Raw genomic sequence first — 13,732 nt, 5'->3', positions numbered from 1 at the left:
ATATACCTTCGTATAACTAATATGAGATTGTTTCTGAGGCTTTTTTGTTTAATGTATTCATATTTTTCTGTATATTTATTATTTTTTAACATTTTAACATTTTTTTTTTTTTTTACATTTCCTTTAGGTTGTTCAATTGTATTTTATTTTGTTGTAATTCCCGGTTTTGTATTACGTCAAGCTCTTGTTAGCCTTATCCCATGCTTACTCTGGTTTGTGTTATTTTAAATTTCTGTATGGATTTTGTGCTGTTTGTTCTACCAGAAATCCTTTTATCATAGAGAGCAGATTAACAAGTTGGAACATCTCTCTACCACACCTGTTTGACATAGATATGTTCTTTGATAAAAGAGTATTTGATCATGATTGAATGATGATTGAAGTTTCCCAGGCACCAGACTTAATTGTTTTAACTGAAACACACCTTACTGCCATTCAAATTAGAGTTATGGTTATTTTTAAAGTGATTAAGTCTTTAAGTGAATAACATTTTCTGTTACAGTGTGACGAAATGAGTGTCATTCTAAAATGTGTAGTTATGTAATTGTTATGTAGGTCTTGACCTACATATGAGGCCTGGAGGAAGGGGGCTTAAAGGTCTGCACATTATATAAAGAAACAAACAGACATACTACACTCATACACACCATGCTCAATTCCATACAATATCCACTAGATGTCAGGATTGATTACTTTATTCTCATTTTTAGCTAAACTGTCCTATTGTCCAAAGCTTTGGATTGGCCCAACAATGAACTTTCCATCTACTTTTGTTTTCCATCTGAGTAATTTATATTAATGTAGTCCAACATTTCCTCCTAACCACTTTTTTTCCTCTCCTTTCTTCCACTCATTCCACTCATGTGAACTGACTTTACAAACTGCATGAAGAGGTATAGGAGAGGCGTTGCAGGACTGCTGAAACAACTGACATAAACAAACACAAAAAAGACTGGATGCTGTATGTGTATGTTTGTATGTGGTTGTGCATGCCTGTGCAATGTGGGGGGGGTTCATGCAGCCATCATCTGGGTGGCTGATGCTAGAGTAAACAGCTTCATTTCCCTAGCAACACCAAATTAAAGGGCCAGAGTCTCTTGTCCGTCCTATAAATCTCCCACACACGAGTCTTCATCCTGAGCCAAACCTCCTCTTTTTCCACACACATTCCTTCATTATGTCACTAAATTATTCATCCAAGGTGCTTGGCTGACTTCTTTGGCATAGTAATCAGGGATGTCTACACATACTTATGTGCGTGCTGATTACCTCTTCCTGTAATAGAAGTTACTTTTGTCTAACTCAGCTACTACCTAATTACAAAGACAGCAGAAAGAACTGGGCTAATTACACAATTTTAAAGACCATGTTTGTATTTACTTGTTTTTAATTGTACAGATGTATTATCACGGTAACGTCTTATTTCATTATTGTTCTCTCCCTCTCTGAGTTTTATTAATGAATTTTCTATCTTATATAAAACAATTGGAAAAAAGGTGCAATACAAATTATGGTCAAAATAAGATGACATGTTGATGATGATTATTATCATTATTAATATCATCATCAGTATCATCTTCATCATTAACTCTTTCCCTGTTTTTCATTTTGTAATTACAATTATTTTTATGTGATACAAACAATACGCCACATTGTGTGTGAAAGCAGAATGCTGTTGTGATGTAGTGTTAGCAGTGTCTCTCGATGAAGCACTGGCACACCAGGGGTTGTAGAATGTTTCGTGTCTGCAGTGGAGAGGTGTGAGAGAGGCAGGGGGGGGCTGCCGGAAGTGGTGGGCGTGTGTCTCCCTGTGTGTGTGAGAGTGAGTGTGAGTCTGTAAGTTACTTGTGTGCCGCTGTGTGTGTGTGTGTGTGTGTGTGTGTGTGCAGAGTTCTGATTGTCAGTGCTGCACCACAGTGCAGGTGGAGCAATGCAGGATGATAAGAGACACAGAAGGACAGAGAGGGGGAGGGAGGGAGACAGAGAGAAAGAGGAAGCGAGGGAGAGAGGCGAGGAGGCATGATGCAGGAGGAGAGGAGAGAACAGGAGGAGGAGAGACTGTGAATACAGATTAGAAAAGCGGGGGAAGCAGGGACTTTTTGCAGGTGAATTTCTGACACCAGGGGGTTCCTCCAGCCCAATCATATCTCGATCTCTCCTGCCCCCATCTCATTTTCTCTCTTTCTCTCTCCCTCTCTCTTTCTGTCTATCTCTCTCTGTCTCCCCCCACTGGGACACTGGGAGGTGGGAGGAGATGACTTTTAGAGATGACTGAAGTGAAGGAGGAGGAGGACAGATGGGGGAATACAGTCAGTGGAGAATGGTGGAGACAAGAGTGGGACATTGCGCTCAAGGATAGAGCAGCATGAAAATGTTGCAGGGTTGAAAAATGGGTAACAAATAAAAGAGAATGAAAATGGCAGGGAGAGGAAAGTGAGCCGACTGAAATGGGAACCTCATCTCGAGTAGTGAGAAAGGCAGAAATTAAAGAAGGCATGTGGGTAGGACAGACAGACAGACAGACAGACAGAAAGACAGAGCCAGAGGCTTGTGTGACGCATATTTGCTGGCACTAGATGTTTGGAGTATATCCATTCCAACTGTTTTTTAATGCATAATTCACAAAAAGAGATAGAGGGAGTGACAGGGGAGGAATGAGCAAAACAGACAATATGAGACAGAGTACATGGAGTGATGTGTCAACGCCGAGGAGCCAAACAGAAAACAGAGAATTTTAAACAAAGACGTCCAACGCAGAATGTAACACAGATTGTGGCAAGAAAGCTATTGACAGCATTTCATGACCTCAATCAATAAAAGTTTTATTAAACACACTGATCAAAGACTAAAACTATATTTCATCACCCCTGACAAGCAACATCACTTCATAACCCTTGGATATACTGTTTTCCCCTTATTCTCAGTGTTATCTCACTCCAGCTCCTCACTGAAGCTGTGCAAAACACTAAAAATCCTAAATGTTTTTAATGGTAATACATTTCTATCAAATAGAAATCCATGTGTGGCACATTTCCCCAGAATTCAAACAGACATATCTGGTATCGTTTGTAACTTTGATTGGGATCTTTACTGTAAAGGTGAACACTGTATTAAAGAGTAGCCTCCAGTATAATGGTTCCACTATCTGGAACCAGTGAGACAGGCCTAAGCAAGGCTTTTAAATATTATATTTTAATTGATTGCTTTTTAAAAATGAATGCAGGACTCCCTAGAAAGCGTTGATAGTAAAATACAGTAGTACATAGACTTACATGGAAACTCCTGCTTCATTTTTACTCGGCTATGTATGTGCAGTATTCATGACATTAGGACACGGCGTGGGTTTTGATACGCAGACATATGCCACTGAAATGACTCCATGTCATCTTCATTGAAAATTCCACTGATCCCTATGCTGAACTCACACAAACAGATGTACTCGCTCACTCACTCAACACTGACACCACCCCCTAACACATGCCAACATGCACAAATGACTGCCCACACTTGTCCACGCATGCACACACACACACACACATATACAGCTGGCATTGCATGTTAATTACATTCAGCATATGACTTTGGCATAATGTTGTGAAGTTTTGCGTGAGTCACTGTTGGGAGTTACAGCAGATGAGAAGAGACGGTGTATGACTTTGCAAAAGGACGGGTGATCTAGGCCTCCTTTACCAAAGATGTTCTGTAGATGTAATGAAATCACTGGAATAATCTTGTCATGCCATCTCAGGTCAGTCAATTTTGCTGGAGCCGTTTAACTGGCTCCAGTGGTTGTGGAACACATGTCGCCAAGGAAGTACATGCGCCATTACACACATGCTTCTTCCTCCCCCTCTGTCACACAACATTATAAACATATTCAAAGTTTCTGGTTAGATATGGGTTCATAGTCTCTGTCTTTGCTTAGGCATATGTGTGTGTGTGTGTGTGTGTGTGTGTGTGTGAGTGGGTGGATGTGGAGTTGCTGCTGTGTGTGAGTGCGGGTTTGCGATCTCACACATCTTGTAGGCAAGAAGAGCACAGAGACAGTTGAGGGAACGACGTGGGGGCGAGAGGGGTTTCACTAATAAACACCCACTCTTTCCAAACCTCCATCTCACTCTGACACACACCACCACCACCAACACCATTACCACCACACACACTCTCCTCCTCCTCCTCCTCCTCCTCCTCCTCCTCCTCCCCAGCTCTCCTTTGACAGAATCCTCATTACGGGCACGTTTGGCAGCTCAGAGTCTTCCTCCTCCTCCTCCTCCTCCTCTTCTTCTTCCTCTCCCTCCCCGTCCCCGTCCCTCCGCTCCTCTCTCCCTCTCTGTCGTTTTCATTTGCTCATTCTCTCTTGCCCTGCTCACTGCGTTTCGAGCCAGCTTGGCAATCAAAGGGAGAGAAAACACAAATGAGAGCGGAGGGGTGGATGGGGTGGGGGGGCTCACTGGGATTTCAGTATGAGTCAGAATGGGAGAAGGGGAGGTGGGTAGGCAAGGTAGGCGGCTGCAAGGAGAGAAAAGAGTGTATGGGAGGGATGAGGTTTTTTTTTTCCTTCTCTCTTATCTGACTGCATTCTCTGTTTGGAATACAGATGAGGAGATAGAAAGAGAGCCAACAACTGGCCATGACAGACAGATAAGAGATTTGAACAGGAAATAATCTACATCCAGATTCACGATCTAGCTTCAAGATATGACTGAGTTGAATATTGAATATGAGCAGAGAGGCGGATGGCCCGGGGGCTCAAGAAGGAAAAAGGTTGAGGATCAAAATCCATCACCCAGAGTGTAATCCCGAATTACCATGATAGTACCGTAAATGCTGTGAAGATAAGAAAAACATCATGTTACTGTAGCTGTGTGTGTATGTGTATGATTGCATGCGTGTGTTTATGGCACTGCGGGGCTAGTGGTAGGGTAGTGAGATTAGGGAGGGAGTGAAGTGAGGAACTATTTCATTCACACTTTTTCAATCAGTCACACCCCCCCCCCCCATCCCCCACCTTGCTTGCATATTCATGTGGGGTGTAGTATGATGAAATTGGATTGTGTATGCCTGTGTACACAGACTCACTTACCAAATGCTTACCCTCCACCATATGTCAGCACATTTATATTGCTCTTTGACTGCAGTCAGTGGAGATTCTACAGTTTTTGAGGCCGGAGGCTGAGAGACTGACATTCCCCTTCTTCTGCAATAATTTCTGAGGTGAGTTTGCTGTAAAAGAGGAGGAAAAACGGAGCACAAGTCACAACCAAAATGTAATAACAGTGAATAAAATGTAATGTTTTGGACGTGCCTCTGCGGGTGTGATTTCTTACCATGCTGCAAGGATGTTTTTTCTTTTTTTTCCCTTCTGTAAAGTGATAAGCATACATCCCAGTGAGCTGCCTCTAGAGGGGGTGTGAATGTAGATTCAAAAGTCATGGATGGAGTGAGCTATAGTCAATACATCTATTCATATTGCGTCATCCTTCAAACATCAATACAAGCAAAGAATCATAGATCTGCTTGGTTGGAATCACCCTGCATACTCTTTATGACAAGCGAGATCTATACGTATGATTATTCTATTCTACTCAAGAAATTTCACACAGTTATGTGACAATTCAAACCAGTTCTCAAGTATTTAAAAATATCTGAACTGAACATAATTATAAGCTATCAAAGAAATGGTTAGAATGACCCCAAATCAGTGGACAGTGGAAAAATATCTTCAAGTTTTGGCTTTTGATCATATCCCAAGTGCAGAAGTCACAGCTGATGGTATGGAGGAGGGATCATGACCCCTGTGTGTTTAAGGATTGTCTCTAGACTGGTTGATGACACCTGAGTGCTATTCAATGAAGAAATAAAGTAGGACATGGCTGATGCCTTCAGGAAAAAAAAAACCTTGCTGACTGAATGTTTTGGCCCAGATATGTATTCTCAGTGTCAAGAATCAATCTCCAAGCTGAAGAACCTCTGGGATATTTGGTTTTGAAGTGCTGGCAGTGCTGGTGCTGACCTTAATAACCTTGAGAAACAGAGTAGGGGGTGAGAAAGAAATGATGACAGTGATGAAGGAGGATGAGCTCTAACAGCACATAATAACTACAGGCCTCTCCCTACTGCTGAGTTCTATCAGGAGTTCATTCAAAATTCACACATTGAAACGGTGTGGATTTTATTTTAGGGTGTACCTTCCCTTTAACAGTGCTGCAAAGGTTTTGTGTTGGTTTCGTCTGTGGAAAATTCAGAAACGTGTACTGTATTCCGCATTTGTTGCTGTGGGCCTGTACCTTCACTTGTGACAGCTGGTTACCTTTAAATCATAAGGCATCAAAGCAGAGGAATGACAGAAAGTTTCCCTCCAGATTGGACTTCACTTTCAAATGAGAGCTGTATTATAATTGAAAAGATTTTTCTTTTGAGACAACTATAGTCTGTAAAAGGCAAATCATCTCCAATTTATTCAGTAATTTCTGGATAAAGGAGGCGTGTGGAGGCGGACGTGACTTGTTAAGGAGACCGATCGTAATCCACACCCGCCCTATCCTACAGTGTTTAAGTTTTCTCTCAACGTCCGCTGTTGTGTGGCGTGACTCTGCTTCCTCAACCCGAGGTTTTTTTTTTTTTTAAACGGGCATATTAGTCCTGTGTCCAAAGTGCTTCTAATTTACAGGAGTCTCTCACTGCACACGCCTACGTATGTCTGACACACTTCTTTACGCACGAGGGTCTCCCCCAAATCTCCCTGAATGTGTTGTGAGTTCAAACAGTCTCGGTTTGAATTTACGCACGACTCCTGTCACATCTCTCCTGAGGTTACTATACATATGTGGAATATGGGTTGGATAATTGTATCATTTTTTATGTCTAAAGGTGACATCAATATTTAAAAAAAAAAGTCAGTACGCTGCACCAAACATTTTCAGTCATTCTAAGCAGACAGCTGCAGTGATTCATCGCCTAATTTAAACATCACGATTTTCTAGTCTCTGGTAAACAGTTTTTGAGCACACTGGACTTTAGGTGTCAGCTTTAGATGTTTGCTTTCAGCGTTTTCTTTTCGAGACAAATAATCTCCTCTGATATTCTCCAATAAATGGACTGCACCGAGAGAGAATTGAAGCTGTGTGGTTGTTTTAGGATGATCAGATTAACTTTGAACGTACAGAACAATATTTGTTGGTGCCTTGAAGTAACCACTTGTGCTGAACATAGTATCATCACCGAAGCAGCGTCTGAACTCTCTGGTATTATAAGCAACTGCACCACGTTTTGCCAGTCTTCTTGGGCAAAAAATAGACAATAAGATTCTGAAATGTGTCCCTTGCGAAATTTAACAACATATAATTACGTAATAAATAGGCTGTTAAAGGGACACTGGGAGATTGAAATACGATTAAACTCACTAATGAGGACCTCAGAGACTCTAAATGTCTTTATGTTACAGGAATTTTCGCAAGAGCCTTTAATATTTGACATTATCTCGGTGTTAAGGGCGCGTACACAACAAACATGCTATTTTCATCCTCCTTTATAAAGACCTGCACAGTGATTCAGGCTATACTTTTCCTCCCCTTTATAAATAGCTGCACTCCGTTCAGTGACGTGGGATACGCACGTACATGTGTAGGTGAATCTTTGAATGAGCTCTCCCTCTCTCCTCTCCTTCCTCCCTCCTCCATCCCCCCTCTCTCCCTTTCTCTCTCCCTCCCCCTCCCTCCCCCGTTCCTCTCTACTAGTTACTACGGGATCTCTATAAAAAGCCTACGGTTGATGGGAGAGCCCGGTCTGTATGGGAAGCGACTTTGGAGAAGAGGGAACGACAGCGTCTGAGCGCGAAGACGAGCGTGGCACAGATTTTGCCTCTTGACAAGTTCTCGTGTTGGTAAAGAGACTGCGAGTTTAGAGAAAGGACAGACATATTTCTACAGCGAGGAGCCGCAGCCGTGGCCGCACATGGGAACTTTGACTAAGGTAAGTCCCTGTTTCTACAGACTACAGTTGTGTTATTTTAACAGAATCCCGGGAGCAAAAAAAGAAAAAAAGATATGGGTTAAGTGCAACCTAGGGACAGGATGTATTGGACAGGCCATCCCCCTGTAGAAGCCCCGTAGTCTGCTTTGACTGACACTATTCTCATCTTCACTCTCTGGTTGGAAGTTGCTGCAGTGTGACTCATTTTCTCTCCCATGTGGGCAGCATTCAGCCTGCAACCTGAAAAAAGAGAAAATATCTGATATCTCAGAAAATACAAACTGCGGATGGAAAATCTCCTTCGAAAGAGTCTTTTCTGCCAGAGTCTGGTTCACTCTGTTCTCATTACGCACGGCACGCACGGGGCTTTATAAATCACCACCTATGTTGGTTATTACTGTTCACCTGCCACACCGGTTGCACCTGCTTCAGACTTTAACAGGTAGACACTGTTTTGGTTGCCACTGGCAGTCTCTTTCTCTGTCTCTGTCCACCTGAGATGTGCAAATGCTACCGCGCAATTATAAACTGACGCGTGCACAGGCGCACACACACCAGCGCGCGCGTATATGCAGGTTTCTGTATGAGTGTGTGCGTGTCAGCGGTGACCGGGGGGGGGGGGGGTGCTCCTCACAAACCCCTGTAGCCTACATTCGCGGGAGAGCGTGGCACCGGGAGGTTTCCGGTGAAAGTGATGACATTATAGCCATCACTTTCTTCCGGTCTGGCGGTACGCTCCTCGCCTCCCCCTTACCCCCCTCCCTCCTCCCCTTTTCTCTCTCTCTCCCCTTCATGCACTTCCGGCCGGCGCTTCCTTTAACTTTTTTTTCCAGTCTCGGTTCTGTGACGTCGTCAGGCAGTGAAGTCAGCCCTGCGTCATTCTTGCGCACTTTGCAGATGATACGCAGTCGCCTACTACAGCCCTTTTAAAGGCATCACGGGCACGCACGCACGCGCACACTGCAGTGTGAGATCCTCTGGCGTGCGTGCGTGGGGCGGCACGCGCGCAGTGCGAGAGGCTCGTGCACGGACAACACGAGGGAGGAGTGGGTGGAGCGAGTCAATGAAACCCCTTGTTCATTCACAACTCGTTGTTGTGGCTACTGTTGCACTGACTTTGACCAGACAATGTTAATTATGTGTTTGTGAGGCAAAGTCAAATATTGTAACATCATATTATTATTGAATATGTAAAGATAGGAATATAATTAACAGCTGTTATGACTAAATATTGATTATTTCAACAACCTTGTAGACGATTATATTAAGTTCTGTAACTTAGTGTGGTGCATTTCTTTAAGATTAATACTTCAATCTTGAGAACTAATGGACAATGAGATGTCTTCTTATGTCGAGAGTTTTGTATAAAGCATAAAAACTAAGGGAGAGGAACCAAGCTCCCATTCTCTTTCTGATTTCCGCGTGTATTTTACCGGAGGATCCGCATGCTCATCAAGACAGCCCACACGGTTTCTCCCCGGTGCCACGGAAACCGAGCCAGATCAAGCCACTACCCACGCGCTCTGATAAGCCAAGCGGCAGAATGGCACGAGAGATGATTGGTTTGCTCGCGACGTGACGTCACACGCCCTTACCCTCGGGCATGTGACTTGCACTGACACGCGTCACGGTACACTCGTCACCTGACCAGCATGTATTCGGTAATGAGAGCAGAGACCGCAGAGGGTCCACTCTGGTCCCCCTCTGGCAGGTTTAGCTGCAGAGACCAGGACGCTGCAGTACGTGATGGGAGACAAGAGTTACACCTTACAGACCTTACAAATCGGCATGAGGTCAAAAACACGTTAGCATTTTCAAGCTTTCTGTAAAACAAGATTTGGTGCGTTATACTTTACAATCTGCGGTAAAAACCGGACTTCACACTTGCCTCTCCACTGTTCCACTCCACTCCACTGGTCTCGGCAGTCGTCCAGTCCAGAACCGCGGACAGCGCCGGGCCACAGCGCCGCTGAGTCGCTGTCCAGCGACGCAGTGCTGAAACAGACATGAAAGGGAACCTGTTGCATTGAAACCCTCATTAACAATGAGCAAAGAAAAATGCAAAGAAACAACATCTATTTAAACGACATATTTGCTCGACACAAGAGGTGAAATATCCTCCAATAGTGAAAAGCAATGGGTTTTTATTATGATTTTTCTTGCTTGACAGATTTGAACCTCAAACTTTTCTTAGTTCTTACAGAGTTAGCACTTTGTCTGGTTTTAGTAATCTTTAGGTGACTGTACAATGATTGCACAGATGTGAAATGTCCCCTGCACTTGGTCAATGAGCCACTGAGTAGAGATAAGTCTCACAATCCAGGTTAAAGGGTAACATTTAGGGGTGCAGAGGGTGAGAGAGTTGTTTTAAGTTTAAGTAAATGAGTTAGTCAGTCGTCAATATTCTAAGAATCTTAGTCAGCAATGAATTGTTTGCTGCTGATCAAAGGACCCAATTAAAAAAGTCTTTCCCAAAGAGTTCCTCTTCTCCTCTGAGATATGTCACAGACATATTCATTTTATATAAAAATAGTCAGTTTACTATATCCCCCCCTTCCCCCCCATCATCCCTCTGCCTCACTCACTCTCCCACTCAATCTCACACACACTTCCACACATATAAACACTAACTAGGTCAGAGACAGGAAAAACTGTGGGTGGATGATGCCTTATGCCAATCTTGCCAACAGTTTTTAAATAAATGTTTATGAACTGGATGACTGAGCATATTTGTACACACTTTTCATTTTATTACTAATTCTGACACCTTTAAGTTTTTGCCATTACTTGACTATCTGACTGGCTGATCAGTAGAATGGTTGTTTTGATTGCTTGATTTCTAACTTTAAAAGAAACATAAGTATATTTTTGAAAAGGTAGGTTAATATTTCTGGACTTTGCAAATGGCCTCTCAGTTGCTGAATTATTAATGTAAGTAATGGTATCATCTGCGAAAATAAATGGATAAAAGGACATGTTGTGTTTCTGTCCTGCCAGTTACAGAATTATATTCCCTTCTCGTCCCAGGAGAATGTCAGTCCCAGAGTAGATGATTAGAGACCAGGATTGAGAGTCAGTGTATTACCTTAGCCTTTATAATAGCACAGGACTGCTAATTGGACACTTTGTAATGTTTCAAAGGGCTAACAAAGCCTCAGTCAATGTGCATTTGGTTCACATACTAATAAAAAATCATTTTGGATAGCATTCACCAAGTTTTAGTCAGCAACATGTTGTTGTTTTTAATTAATTGCAAAGGGTTGCAAATAATGATGCAGAGAAGGTGCTACAACTACACCTGCAGTTTTAACTGAAGAAAATATTACCATCATGGTTTAAGTGGTAGCAGTAGTATTATGCATCTTTTCTACAAGGTGTCTCCCCATGGCAACTATTTAGGTCACAGGGATGCCCCCCTAGTCAATGAGAACTATATTGATCATCATCCACCTGTTGGGAATCGTGTCAGGTTTGATTCCAGTGATGTTATACCTATATCCTCTCCTCTTTTTGCAGATGCAGGTTCCCACAAGGGGAGTGCCTGTCCCTCTCACCATCTCTCCCCCATCCTCCTAAACTGGCCAGAGCATCAGCACCTTGGCTTTAGACTGCTTACTGCTTATACAGTATCACAGTACAGTAACAGTCTACAGTCATGGCTACTGAAGCCTGGCAATGCACAAAATGCCACACTGAAGACAAGATGGACATGTGGAGGCTATGTTGTAGTGATGTCATCCTGAGGGAAAAATAACACCATCCTCAGTGCTTTTAAAATGGTTGACTTGATAGTTGAGATTTCTGTGTGTCTCTCCTGGTCTGTCTCTTTTCTCTGGCTCAGAAAGGAAACCTGTGTGGGCTTGCATTGGGGGAGTCCTACACCATCTAAGTGCGTAATATCCACGCTGGAACCAATGAAACCTCACAGTTCTCCAGTTTCCAGTTACCATGCCAACACCCTGCTCCTCCTCTACCCTGCTGTCTCCATGGCGACCGTGGCTTTAGATTGTTACTCTAGCAACAGCTCCATGGTAACAGTCTACAGCCATGGTCGTTAGGGGCAGTCACCATCAGGAAAGAAAGAAAAAGTTCGGTTATAGCTGATAATTAAGTTTGCATTTATCTTTTGAAATTCTCCTCTCATTTAGAAAATAGGTCAAAGGTCGTCCACTCAGTGTACACTATAGACTGAGGGAGAAGAGTTGTTTTACTTTTTAATGGCTGGAAGTTCTTTGATAAGATACCAAAATGTTTTTTTCATTTGATTACACATATAATGTTGTAATTCTATGTAATAATACACATAATGTAACCTATCTATTAATCAAAGAAAGTTTAACAATCAAGTATGCAATAACACATATGGACACACACCGCTTTTCACTTTTATTTTATTAGGTGTAATGTGTTTCAGTAAGGTTTGATCTTTGAACAGAGTAATAAATGCAAAGAGCACATGCTGAACGAATGAGTCAGCCCGCTCCAACACCTGTTCCTGCTCTCTGTTTATCAGACAAGAGCAGCCTCACTTCAAAGCAGCACAGCCAGGAATTCCCAGTGGGCAGTGCTGTAACCTGCAGGCAGACACAAACCACACACCATGGATCCTACACAGGTGGGCTAACCTGCATGTATGCATGCTCACATACAGACACACACACACATACAGTGTGCTCGCAAAAAGCCACAAATGATGTGTCTTGCCCCGATCCACTCTTCTTCAAGCACGACTAATATCCAGAGTTATTCTGCCCTCTACAGGTCAGGATGTGTCTGTGTCATCTGCTTATATGAAAGGTAGTAAACTTTTTTCAAGCTGAATTGTGCCTGATTTAATAAAGTCAAATAAAAAATTCAAAACATTTGCCACAGTGTTTTGTGGATACTTATAAGGTATAGACCTTTCAGTGTTCCTCTGTGTTTAACTGTCATCACAGTTTGTGACAGATGTGACAAATGGTGGTAAAGAGTAGAGAAGTTAGCTAAAACATGACAGAAAGGTAGATTTCTTGTTTAAATTACAGTTGCCTAAGACATCCTACACAGATTTTCAAAGTAGGTGAAAAATGCTGAAAAAAATAGAGGACTGAACAAATCAGGGCGCATGTTGTCAGCATTAGTGTAGTGCTGCAAGCAAAAAGGGTGCACCATGGAGTTTCATTCTTCTCAGAGAAGTCACACATTACCACGCATTTTTAAAACTAAGATGAAAAACAGATTAAAACGATATACACAATTACACTTGCAGAGTGGTACATACACACGAGGCACAAAACTTTGTCGCTGCTTATCAGAGAGCATGATAACTGAAGATTGACAGAAGTTTAAGGAGAGAAAACTATTTTACTCTTCAATGCATGCTTGGCCATCACATTTGTGCCACTTGTTTTCTTTGTTTATGATCTTTTGAAACTGGCAACATATTTGCTGTGTGCTGACTGTCCAAAGAAAACAGATGAAAAGAAAGGATAAAAGATAAGTTGAATGGACAGTTGTTTATCCTCGGCCTCCCTGCACCGTAAAAGCTCATGTGCTGACAGTTAAACAACAGCACATAAACTCTTACTGTTCAGGGCTGAGAAGTGAAGGTATCTGGTGCACACACACACACACACACACACACACACACACACACACACACAAGCACACACAGGTATCACTGCAAGTCAAGTCCTTATAACGTCTCTGTTTTAAAGGAACAGTCCACTGATTAACCACTATAGGAGTCTGCTGTTCATTATTCTTTTAGCTTTATCGGCCT

General features: G+C 42.6%; 1 long non-coding RNA gene across 1 annotated transcript; it reads left to right on the top strand.

Moving 5' to 3' along the window:
* Positions 1–7,747: 7,747 nt before the first annotated feature.
* On the top strand, positions 7,748–12,836 carry LOC108893130 (uncharacterized). Its single transcript, XR_001962614.1, has 2 exons — positions 7,748–7,971; positions 11,488–12,836. It is a non-coding gene; the product is annotated as an uncharacterized LOC108893130 (long non-coding RNA).
* The last annotated feature ends 896 nt before the right edge of the window (positions 12,837–13,732 follow it).

This window comes from Lates calcarifer, linkage group LG20 (assembly GCF_001640805.2).
Source record: "Lates calcarifer isolate ASB-BC8 linkage group LG20, TLL_Latcal_v3, whole genome shotgun sequence".
NCBI lineage: Eukaryota > Metazoa > Chordata > Actinopteri > Centropomidae > Lates > Lates calcarifer.
Note: the sequence above shows the minus strand (reverse complement) of the source record. Positions and strands in the feature narration are given on the sequence as shown.